Here is a 12,637-nt window from a genome sequence, read left to right as displayed (position 1 = left end):
ATTTTTAAGGATTCATGCATTTACAGTAGCCTGTTGTACATCCCATTGTAGTTTTCTGGTGATGTTATTCATTTAGAATAGTCTTGAGTAAATAATAGAAACTGAACCATCCTGCAAATGCAGCGGAAATGGTTGGAGAAGGGTTTTTACTTTATTTTATGGGTAGAGCCGGTTTATGCGAGCTGGGGAGGTTATCGCAGACCCCATTTCCGTGCATCAGAGCTAAACTGTTCCATAACTGGTTACATTTTGCTGTATTGTATATAATAGATTCCAAACAAAACACCATTTTGGAAATCCTGAAATCTGCTGTAAATAGATTGGATGTAATTTCCATGTTGCAAAACTGTACAGATCATCTCACCTTTTACCAATGTGCAAAATGTCCTCCAGTTGACACTTTTCAGATACAAAACAAGAAATGATGAGGTTTCTCGACACTTATTACTGACTTTCCAACAAGGGGAAGCCTCAGATGGCAAAGCTTCCCACAACCAAAAACCAAATGATCTCAGTTCTTCCATTATCCAGGGAACAACTTGTGAAGAGCTTCATCCACCTTTTCATATTCCGCGTGGACTTGAATCACTTGACTTACACATGAGCCTTTTTTCGAGATAAAATGTATTTTCGCCATCGGACTTAATGCATGTTTGGGAATATTTCTAAGGCATGTACTTCTATTTTTCAGATGCTGGTGCAAATGTTAAAATGATGTATGATCTCATTGTAAACAGGATATCTTTTCAATCAATAAAGTTTGTGGTTATTTTTATGTGAATGTCATATTTATTATTTCTCTTTCAATACTTTTTATTAGCATTTTACAAAACAGAGACACAGGTAGCCATATGCAATCAGAGAAAAAAGAGAAACAGTACAATGAAGTAAAAGTCATATGTACCTAAACAAATTCAGGGTGAGGCGATCAAGTACCTGCAACAAGCATAGATCAACATAGGAAAAACAGAAATTGGAGACAGTCGGTACTGTTATCTGTCATATCCCATGCTATGACTAATCCTGTGCAATGTATACCATATGTTAAAACAGATAAAACAGTATAATAAAAAAAAAAAACAACAAAAAAAAGAAAGTATATAGTAAAGAAAAAGACAACCTAAACTCTAGCCCCATCGAAACATACACTTAATTATGAGAAAATCCCCAATTGACAATTCCTAAATGCTAAGTAGTGCTACATAACCATCAGTCCCATATCTATATTCCAGCCATGGCGTCCATGCTAACACAAACTTACTATGCGAGTCTAAAAGAATACTAGTCAATTTCTCTTGCGACATTATCCAGTCTATTTTTTGTTTAGTTATGTCAATAGATATTTGTTTAGTCTTCCAAGCTCCCGCTATAGTTTTCTTAGCTGCAGTCATAATCGCAGTAAACAATTGGAATTGAATCTTTGAAAGTACCTCAGGTTGTTTACCTAAGAGAGCAGTTACTGGATGTTTCGGGATCACCACCTGGAATATAGAATGTAACATGGTGAAGATACGAATCCAAAACCTTTGGACGGATGGACACTCCCACCAGATGTGGAACATGGAACCCACCTGCCCACAACCTCTAAAACAAGCAGGATCCGCTGCAGGAGCAAATTTGGCAATACGAGCTGGGACCAAATACCATCTAAGTAAAACTTTGTAATTGACCTCCAATAAAGAAACATTTTTGGAAGATTTCATAGTGTTGATCCAAATTGATTGCCAGTCCTCCCTATCTATTTGACACTGGAAGTCCTTCTGCCAGGAGCCAGTGTACACTAAGTGGGAAGGTTCAACATCTTCGTAGAAATTGGTATATAACAGTGAGATCACTTTCTTTGCGTGGGGGTGCTGCAGACACCAATGTTCAAAGAAGGTAGGTGACTTACTCGCCAACGGACACCGGTCCCACTGGGAGTGCGCAAAGTGCAATAATTGTCTCATGCGGAAATGCTCTGCTAGCGAAACCGTATACTTATTTATAAGGTCCTGGGGGGTGTAAGGTTTAGTTGAGGTATATAAGTGTCCCAAGTTTTGTATATTAGCAAGAGACCACCATGTAGAGGCCGAATTCTGTACCCCAGGGTTAAACAAAGCGTTACCCCATAATGGCATAGCAGGGGAATGAGGTGCTTGTAACTTAAATTTTTTACTAACAGAATCCCACAATTTCAACGTATGACGTAGACAGACACTCCCTGCAGGCGGACAAAATTTAGGAGGACACCAAATCAAAGCGGCCGGGGAATATGGAGCAGAATAAGCCTCTTCTAGAGAAACCCAAAGGGGGGTATCGGTTGTGGAATGAAATGCTAGAATCTGGGAAACTTGGGCCGCTTTATAATAAAATAACCAGTTAGGGAGACCAAGTCCCCCTCGATTCCTAGGGCACATCAGTATCGACTGGCGAACTCTGGATGGCTTCTGGGCCCAAACAAATCTGAGAATTTTAGCGCTAAAACGGGATAAATCATCTAAAGGGATTGGCACAGGAAGCGTCCGGAAAAAGTACAAAATTTTTGGTAAAATTGTCATCTTTATCGAATGGATTCTGCCTATCCACGAAATATGATGATGTTTCCATTTATTGAGTAAAGCGAACAGAGTTTTAAATAATGGGGGGTAATTATATTTATACAATGTATCATGCGTAGCTGTCAATTTAACTCCTAAAACCGAAATAAAGTGCGGATGCCAAGTGAATTCAAAGTTAAGCTGCAATAATTTAACCGCTCCAGGGGACAGATTAACATTCAGTGCTTCAGTCTTATTATGATTGATTTGGAGACCCGATATAGCTCCAAAGACCTCTAACTATCTAAACAGGTTTGGGAGGGAGGTGAGAGGGTTAGAGATCGCCAGAGTTAAGTCGTCTGCAAATAAGCTAACCTTGTGCTGAATACCAGCTACCTCCACACCTTTTATATCAGCATTAGCCCGAATCGCTGCAGCCAACGGCTCAATCGCCAAGTTGAACAGGATTGGGGAGAGGGGGCATCCCTGGCGCGTTCATTGAGTACAGCATACAGAGTATGTAAAAGAGAAAGAGCCAATGGGAGATGAGTGGGTGGAACTATAATATAGCAATCGGTATTGGATAACAGTCATCTTGACATGCATGCTTGACAAAGGGGGTTACCCCGAAACGTTGCATTGCACTCCGCTTCAATAAATCATTGAAATTTTCATGCAGACCTGAGTGCCGTGAGGTTTTTCTACACTGTTGCATTGGGAGGTTGCCGAGCCTCCACCCACGTGCACCAGGCAAATCTTTATCTATCGTAAAGGAGGGTGTGCGAATCCACATTACATTGGTTGGATTATATGTTAATGTCCACATACATTCAGGATATTTAAAAGTACAATATAAGTTCCCGATCATTATTTTTCCTCTTAATCTGTATGCATAATATACACTATATAATACACCCCATCCTTAATTTAATGGTGGTTGTCAGAAGACCCTCTCCAGCCTGTAGAATGTCTGATGAGCACGGCAGGAGTGAGAAGAACAATCCCTCATTGTGACCATGTATTCAGCAGTCGTGCCATGTCATGTGCTGCACATACAGAAAAAGGTGATACATATCAAATTCATTAAATTCAGGGCATTTAGAGTATATGTTCTAGGATGTGGAATATATTCACTAAAATAGTTCCTCCTTCTTGTTACACTTGAATTCTTTATGTCATCCTCTCAAAGCCTTGTTAATAATCTCTTTTCCTCATCATTCAGTCATCCCTTTTCTTCAGCTTTCCATTAGTTCTCTTGTAATTGTATTACTTGTCTTTCCATACATATATTTCCTTGGCTTTCTCTGCTCTTTTCCTTCTAAATCCATTTTCTAATTATCTTCTTCATTTCATTATCACTTATAATGTTCTTAATCTATTTTCCTTGACATTCCATATGTGCTTTTCACTTTGTCGACCCACCCTCTCATTATCCTTCCTAATCCCTCTTTGCCTTTTCATCTCATCATCTCTATTCCTTGTTGCTCCAATCTCTTTTTTATTTGCCAATTAAAGCTATTACTTTTTTACTTTCATCCTAGTGTTTTTCATCCTTCTTTGTCATCCCTAGTTAGCAGTTAGGCAGGTTAAAATAAGAGTTAAAAAGATGAACTTGATGGACGTGTGTCTTTTTCAACCTAATTTACTATGTATCCCACTTAAATTATTAAATCCTTTATCTTTCCATTCTATACTGAACTTTTGCTGGTACGCCATCATCTTTTTTTCCTTTCTCCATTCTATCACTTGTCTTTAATAACCTACTTTCCTCATCATTCAATTATATATTACTCCTTGATCTTTTCTTTTTTCTCTGTCCCGCATTGTTTCAGAAATAAAAGACAGAGTAAACCACAGATGCTGTGTAACAAGTGAACCAATGATGCAGATACTATTGGGTCTAAAGTCAATGGGACTATTGTATTTTTTTATAAAAATAATCATTCCCAAACCATTTCATCATTTGCTTGACCATAAGTAGCTAATAAGGAATGTAAATAAACTGAATATGATTAGGTTAGCAGTTTTTGTCAGTTAACCAGTGACCTGGTGCTTCCATAAGAATATATAATATCTACAGAGAGTAATGATGCTCTAACAGGTCTTTGCAATACATACAAAACGCTCCTTATTATTTCAAAGTTTTGTCCACTCAGGAACATTTCTCAAGGTCTTTTGGGAGGACCAGAACTTTGACTTGAACTTTTATTTGTATTACAGGTATGGGACCTATTCTCAAGAATGTTCGGGACATGGGGTATTCCGGATAACGGATCTTTCCATAACTTGGATCCTCCTACCTTACGTCTTCTAGAAAATCATGTAAACATTAACTAAACCCAATAGGCTGGTTTTGCTTCCAATAAAAATTAATTATATCTTAGTTGGGATCAAATACAAGCTAATGTTTTATTATTACAGAGAAAAAGGAAAGAATTTTAAAAATCTGTATTATTTGGATAAAATAGAGTTTATGGAAGACAGATTTTCCATAATCTGGAGCTTTCTGGATAACAGGTTTCTGGATAACGGACCCTATACATCTACTAAGACCCTGGGTGCACTGGTTACTCTCTATGTATAACTATAGAGAAATAGATATATCTATTTAGCCTCAATGGTAACAGCAACACACGTAAAAAAGGCAGAACAAGACATTCAATTTAAACAGCAGAACAAATAAAACATTAGGGGCCACTGGTCGATCAAGTCTGAGATGGTACCAACACATTATAGGGCAGTGAAGTATTGTAACAATATAACACTAAAGCATAGAATATTGTAGAAAAGCTATTTACAGTAAATACTTGATATTCCCATCGTATCACTGTGTAATCCCCCATACAATTTTCATAGTGAAATGTGCAGTGAATAATAAGACATTCAACGGTGGCAGTTTAAGTGCACTTGCAGTCCCGGATCTTCTCTATTCTACATGCAATGATACAAGGCAAACGTGTGATACTTTCATTTCAAAATTTCAGCAGATTGTCTAGTAGGGCTTTTAGAACAGTTGGTAAATATGTGAGTGTATGGAGGTGTGTGTGTGGATGCTGGGTTTCATTTGGAGAGGTTGAACTTGATGGACTTTGATCTTTTTTCGACCTGATCTACCTATGGAACTATATGTTCTATCTGAGGGTGCATTGATGATGTAGCCAAGTGGGGCTGGATAAAAGATGGCCGCACAAAGTATAGCGGACAGTGAACAAACAACACTAAAAAAACAGGACTTACTGTGTGTTTCAAATAAATATAACTTAATAGGATAGAAAGAAATATTAAATTAGATCACGTATTTTGATTTATTTAGTGATGGTGTTTCTATAGCAAGTTTTATTTGACTTTAATAAGGCGTTATTGCTCATTTATCTGCAGTGGACCCACATTCCTATACAATTACAATAACTGGTTAAAGTCAGACTGCTACATTCTTTGAACCCATAAAGAATACATTAATACTGCTTATTATTGCCAGTAAAGATCACGTGATACACACTGAAGCAGTCTGTAAGGAGATCATAAATACATATGCACACACTTACATTACATAAAGATATTCTGTTTATTCCTACCACCCTACAGAGAGAATTCATGCCAATACAGGCCATACCTTTAAAGGATCATTAACCTTGAATATTATTGTGAGATATCCTGGAGTTTATTTTGGTTCAATTCAATTACAATCTGGATACTTAATTATATCTTATTGATAGAAATTAGCAAACCCGACACAATGTAGCTTTTTGATGGTTTGCAGAAAGAGCTGTCTACACATAGTAAGACTAGGCCTGGGCACACTTTACCATAACCTTCTGCTGAGGAGTAATTTCTGAAATCAGGGAGGTGAAACAGTAGCACATTGACACAATTCAGAAGCTAAAAATTATAAAGAAAAAAGATACCCCGTGGGTAACAACCTAATCAGTAACCAGCATACATTAAATCTCTTAGGATTTAAATAAGTTAATTGAATAAATAAATTAAAGTGCAAAATTGTCTAATCAATTGATTAATTAATTGAACAGCTATTCGATTTTAAAATAATTCATAAATTGTATAAAGTGCCAATTAGTGCATAATGTCCATTAGGTAGTTTAGTCAATTATCATTCTCAACTTAAATAACAATTCATGGTTAAAATAAACCAGAAAGAGCTAAAAAGATAAAATGACAAAGTTCCTCAAAGGAGTGCAATTAATTGAGAAATGCCTTGAGAAAGCTTGTAAGCGAAACGCCCGTTGGAGAGTCGCTCATTTCCTAAATATTTTTAAGAATTGGTTCTTGGTGCTTTATTGGTTTGGATCTAATTCCTACTGCTACGGTCTTTTTTCTGATTTGTGGCTTATTAGGGTTAACTGAGTCTTCTTAAGATCAGGGCAAGTTAATTACCAAGGCCACAGTCTCAGTTACCCTGTCCTGCCTTCCTCTTTGTGGTGTCCCAGACTTAGAAAATAACAGGCAGTTAGTTTTGGGACAGCTCCACCCTCTTAAGTTTCATTATATCTTCTCTCTTTTCTGTTGACCTGTAGCGTGGGTTTTATTTTCACCCAATGTGGTCATATTTTAATTTAACGAGATCTTTGTATTTAATTTAATTCCCAGCACTCATCATACAAATATTAGTACTTGATTAATTTAATATACCTTTCCTTGCTCCTAATAATTCTCACCTAATTTAAGTCTTTTTCTCAATTAATTACACTCCTTTGAGGAACTTTGTCATTTTATCTTTTTAGCTCTTTCTGGTTTATTTTAACCATGAATTGTTATTTAAGTTGAGAATGATAATTGACTAAACTACCTAATGGACATTATGCACCAATTGGCACTTTATACAATTTATGAATTATTTTAAAATCGAATAGCTGTTCAATTAATTAATCAATTGATTAGACAATTTTGCACTTTAATTTATTTATTCAATTAACTTATTTAAATCCTAAGAGATTTAATGTATGCTGGTTACTGATTAGGTTGTTACCCACGGGGTATCTTTTTTCTTTATAATTTTTAGCACTTTTTGATTCTCTGACGTCAGCCCTCGTGTGGAACCTGTGAGATCTCGTTTATTTAGGGAGTTAAGAGTTGCTTTCCCTATTTTTACAATTCAGAAGCTCCAATAGGACTGAATTAATCAGAAACTTGCTGAATAATTTGACTCATCTCCACTAACTCACACTTTGTCCCCATGCTTGAGGGTTTTCCAGTTAGAATTCATGAAATGGGAACATACTACTACTGCAGGGGATGTTGTCTTCCAAAACTGTGTTTGTTATGTGTTTGATAATTCATATTAATCAATAAATGCCCTTCTTATTTCATATATGTGTGGTTATTATATGAATACGTATGGCTATAATAGTAAGCTCACAACTGTAACCCTACAAACCTTTGAATGAAGTCTATGGATGAATGCACTATATTCCTGAGCTGGAGGTTTATTGAATTATAAAGGACACTAAAATGAGCTGCCAAAAAAGAGGCTCCTGACTGACTGATACAAGGATCTCTAGACATGATCATTAGATGGGGTGATAACGACAGCTGACTTTGCAATAACTGACTCCAGATGGGCTGCAGACAGCATTTTACTGACCAATTAAAAAGGTTACACTAAAGCGTCCATAAAGTTGAAGATGGTCCTCGATGTGCTATTGTAGCCAAGAATTTTGTAGTACAATCACTGGTCTAAACAAGCCTGCCATGTAGCTTTACATTTACTTAATAGCATTCTTGTCTTCAAAATAGGATTGTTATAGAAAATTGTAAATCAACAACAACATTTTAGAGTCTTGTGCCATTTGAAAATACAGTATGAACAAAAACATAGAAAGGGTAATTGTTAAAAATGAAAGACTGAACTTATAGTAGAGCGTATGCTACAAATACTAGGGCTGCCTCCCCTCCCCAGAACCCCAACACAGAAAAAACGTTTGTCCTGAAAAAAAAGAAAAAAACAGAAAGGGTGATGGGCGATTGCCTATTTGCAAAATTTAGCAAAGTGGTTTATAAGTTAAAAGTAATTTCCTAGGTGTCTTGACCCACAAAAGAAAAGTTCCTGTTAGCATTTGCAAACATGCCTTTCGCCCCATCTTGAATACATTGTTGTTTAACACAGGCAGCACTGTATTCATGGGGCACATGTAGCTCAAAATTGAGTAAAGAGACATACTGCTCTCATTTTTTGCACTTTACATCCCTCCCCACACACTAGTAGCTTTAAAATGTGTTGTATAAGGGTGCTTATAAGGGGATGTAAAGGCAAAAATAAAATCCAATACAAATCTCTACACATTCGCCAACTGCTCTACAGGGAAACAAACAAAGCTGCTTGAGTTCTACATGGCTGGGAAGTAAGACGGGGGCTCCCCCTGCTGTTCATAAGTATGATTGTTTCCCTGCTCAGCAGTTAGGGACCGTCTGACAATTCCTATCCACAGCAGTAAATGAAGGGAGAATTTCACTGCATACAGTCAGGTTTCTTATAAAAACTGTACACATTTTTTAATTAAAGTATATTGGAGATGTTTCTTTTTCATTAAAGAAAGTAAAAATAGGATTTTATTTTTCTGCCTTTACATGCCCTTTAAGACGTGTAGAGTGAAAGAATGTTCCCTGTACATATCTCTATCTGAAGGCTTTGCAGCGATGATAAGATCCTGTTCAAGCAAAGTACCATTATTATCTCAACCATGGCAGGGGATTAAACTGTTGCAAAATTCTTGTATCTAAAAACAAAGAAAGTGTCTGCACCCAAGAAACCAGTTAAAGATAAAAAGGTTAATGGCTGAGGTGTGCTGTTGTGCTAAAATATGGTTTTCCTTAAATTGCTTTCTGCTGAGCACTGATCCAACTCTTGCGAATGGCCAGGCAATTAGTCCGCATGTTATTAGGGCTGTGCAGCTGCATTAAAAATGCATGGACGATTAATAGGGCTCTTAAATTAAACACAAGATGAATACAGTTAAAATGTTGCATGAATTTTATCCACAAGGGTGAGTTAAAAGTCAAAATTAAATGCAAAGTCTCATTTGATTATTCAGAGCATAACATATACTAATTCAAAATGTAACAAATGTTCCTGTGTAATTAGCATCTATTTCATTTTTTGGGAGACTATTGCAAAAGAAATTTTTCATTAAATTAGTAAAATGTATAGAAAAATTACCCAGCTAAAAGTCAAGGGCATAGTTCTAATAAGGGCTCATAAAAAGAATGCTTAGCTGAATTTATTAGGTTAATGGAAAGAAAGGCCAATTCTCTATTCGCTATACTAACCTCACAACGCCGCGACATTTCTCAAAGCAGTAAACGCAGCAAGATAAGTGAAGATGGAGAGAAGCCAACAGAGAATAGTCAAGCAAGGTTAAAGGAAACTACCAGTCTTTGTCCTGTGTTGAAGATCATTTTGTAATACTGTATACAGTACACAGAATATTTAATATCTACATTGACACTCATAGATCCATATATTTCATGATATAATTAGTGTAATATGTTCTACTTTGAAACTGGTGACCTTACAGCAGCCTTAAAATGTAAGGTGGTTTGTGGGAGAAAATTGTTTAGCAAAAATGAAAGAAAATGGGTTCATTAGGAACTTGCATTTTCTTGTAATCTCTCTGAATACTCTTTACTGTGAAAAGACTGTGCTCTCAGGACTTTGGCCTCGAATGAAATCATCTTGAGAATGCACTCCAATGTTCTACTACTAGTGATTGGTTGAATTTGCAACGAATTTCCGGGTTTCAGCCCGGGCAAATAAATTGGTAAATCTCGCGTGACAATTCGCTGGCATCAAAAAATGTTGGATGTGCATCCGAAAAGTCACTAGCGTCAAAATCGCAGCACGCCAATACTGTTCGGACACGCATTGACTTTAACTCCAGCGTCAAAATTGACTCGAGCAACTTTTCAGACGCACGTCAATTTTGGAGTATCTCTATTTTTTTGTGAATTTTTCCCTGTTTTGCAAATTTCATGCGAAATTCGAAAATTTTTCGGCGAAGCGAAATGGGAGAAATTCACCCATCACTATCTATTATATATAATAGTAGTGAGGGATAAGAAACACATTGAATGAGCTATAGCAGCACGTAGCTCTTTACAGTATAATGGGGTAACTAACCAAGGGTGAAAATTGCAACAAAGGGGTATCAAACCATCATTTATGCTCTGCCCTGCACTCTGATCTTCAGAATGTACACAGTTCTTTGAGCAGAGACCTGCATCTGCCCCCAAAATACTGTACTCCAGTGTTCAGCAGTGCTGTTTTCCATTGACTAATCATCCATTAATTTGTCAGCAGCGTTAGACCCAATGTCGGATGGGGGCCCTAGGGCCCACCGGGTCTACTGCCTTAGGAGCCCCAGCCGCAAGCACTCTCTGCCCCCCCATCCCAACCGCAACTCCCCCGCTTACCTATTCCATTGTGCGCAGCTGCGACTGGCTCCAGGGAGGGAGGTCAGGACAGCGATAGAGCCAGGGAGGGAGGTAAGGAGAGCTGCGGTGTAGGGAGCGAGTCTGAGCCAGCAGAGCCAACGAGAGCCAGGGTCCACCAGGTTTTTTCCCTGTGCCCCGCCGGCCCAGTCCGACCTTGGTTAAACCTCACATGCAATTTGTATCAGTGATTGATGATTCTGATGGGAGCACCCACTCTCCACTGAAAACACTGCTTCAAGTAGACAAACACATTCATATGAACAGGCACATGCCTCAGCTTTCATAAACATGTCAATTCATTAACAATTTCCGGATTGTCGTGAAATATTTCCCAAATTTGAAAGTGTTGATAAATGAAGAAAACACAGAGCTGCTGGGAATAATCATCATAGAGACACTGCTATTCTTATGCAGACACCGGCGGCCTATTTGTGTAAAAACTAAACTCTCTGTAAAAAACAGTGTAAAAAGTTGTGTAAAATAAATGGCAAGTTTATCGAGGTGTGTGATATGTTACACCATGGGAACGTCAGTTTTTCCACCATTATTTTCCACTGCTTCAGACTGTTGTAAGTTCCAGTGGAAGTTGCCAAAAAAAAAAAGAGTGCGTTAAAAAAATTACACAGCAATGCCTGGAGATATGTGGCAAATTATTGTGCCATTTTTTAACACCACATAATAAATCTGCCCGATAATGTTAAAGGGGTGGTTCACCTTTAAGGTAACTTTTATTATGTTATAGAACGGCCAATTCTAAGCAACTTTTCAATTGGTCTTCATTATCTATTTTTTTTTAGTTTTATAGTTATTTGCCTTTTTCTTCCGAATCTTTGCAGCTTTCAAATGGGGGTCACTGGGGTTCATTTATGAAGTCGCGCAGCACATATTTTTCGCAAATGGTTGTATTGCGCATGTTTTTTCCTGAACGCTAATATATTGCACTGCTCTGCCCGTCTTTCCGGTTGTTGCGGATTCGCAGTGTGAATAAATTTTCACAAATGGCGCGCAAATGAGACGGTTGGCGCGCAATGTGTGAGGTTGTTGTGCGCGAAAATAGCGGTGACAGTAACTTAAATTCGCAGTTTGCAAAACTGTTTTGCAAATATTTTATTTGCCACCAAAGTTGTGGCGTAATTGAGTCACATAGTGTGCGCTTAAATATTTGAAATTTGCGAATTGTGACTTATTTAAAAAGTTCCTATAGACATTTGCATTGTGAAAAAAAAATTGCAATTCTGTTTGCACCCTCTTATTCAGCTTTATAGATATAATCATGTGCAGGGCAAATATATTCACTTTGCGAACCAATCTGCCCTGCGCAAAGTTTATAAATGACCCCCACTGACTCACTGACCCATCCGTTCTTCAGAACAAATGCTTTGTAAGGCTACAAATGTATTGTTACTTATTATTACTGATCCTTCTATTCAGGCCATGTTCTATTCATATTCCAGTCTGTTATTCAAATCAATGCATGGTTGTTAGGGGAATTTGGACCCTAGTTACCAGATTGGTTAAGATGCAAATTGAAGAGCTGTTGAATAAAAAGCTAAATATCTCAAAAACCTTCAATGATAAAAAATGAAAACCCTTTGCAAATTGTCTCAGAATGTCACTCTCTACATCACACTAAGGGGCAGATTTACTAAGGGTCGAATTTCGAAGTAAAAAAAACT

This window comes from Xenopus laevis, chromosome 7S, assembly GCF_017654675.1.
Source record: "Xenopus laevis strain J_2021 chromosome 7S, Xenopus_laevis_v10.1, whole genome shotgun sequence".
NCBI classification, from domain to species: Eukaryota; Metazoa; Chordata; class Amphibia; order Anura; family Pipidae; genus Xenopus; species Xenopus laevis.
This window is presented reverse-complemented; position numbering follows the sequence as displayed.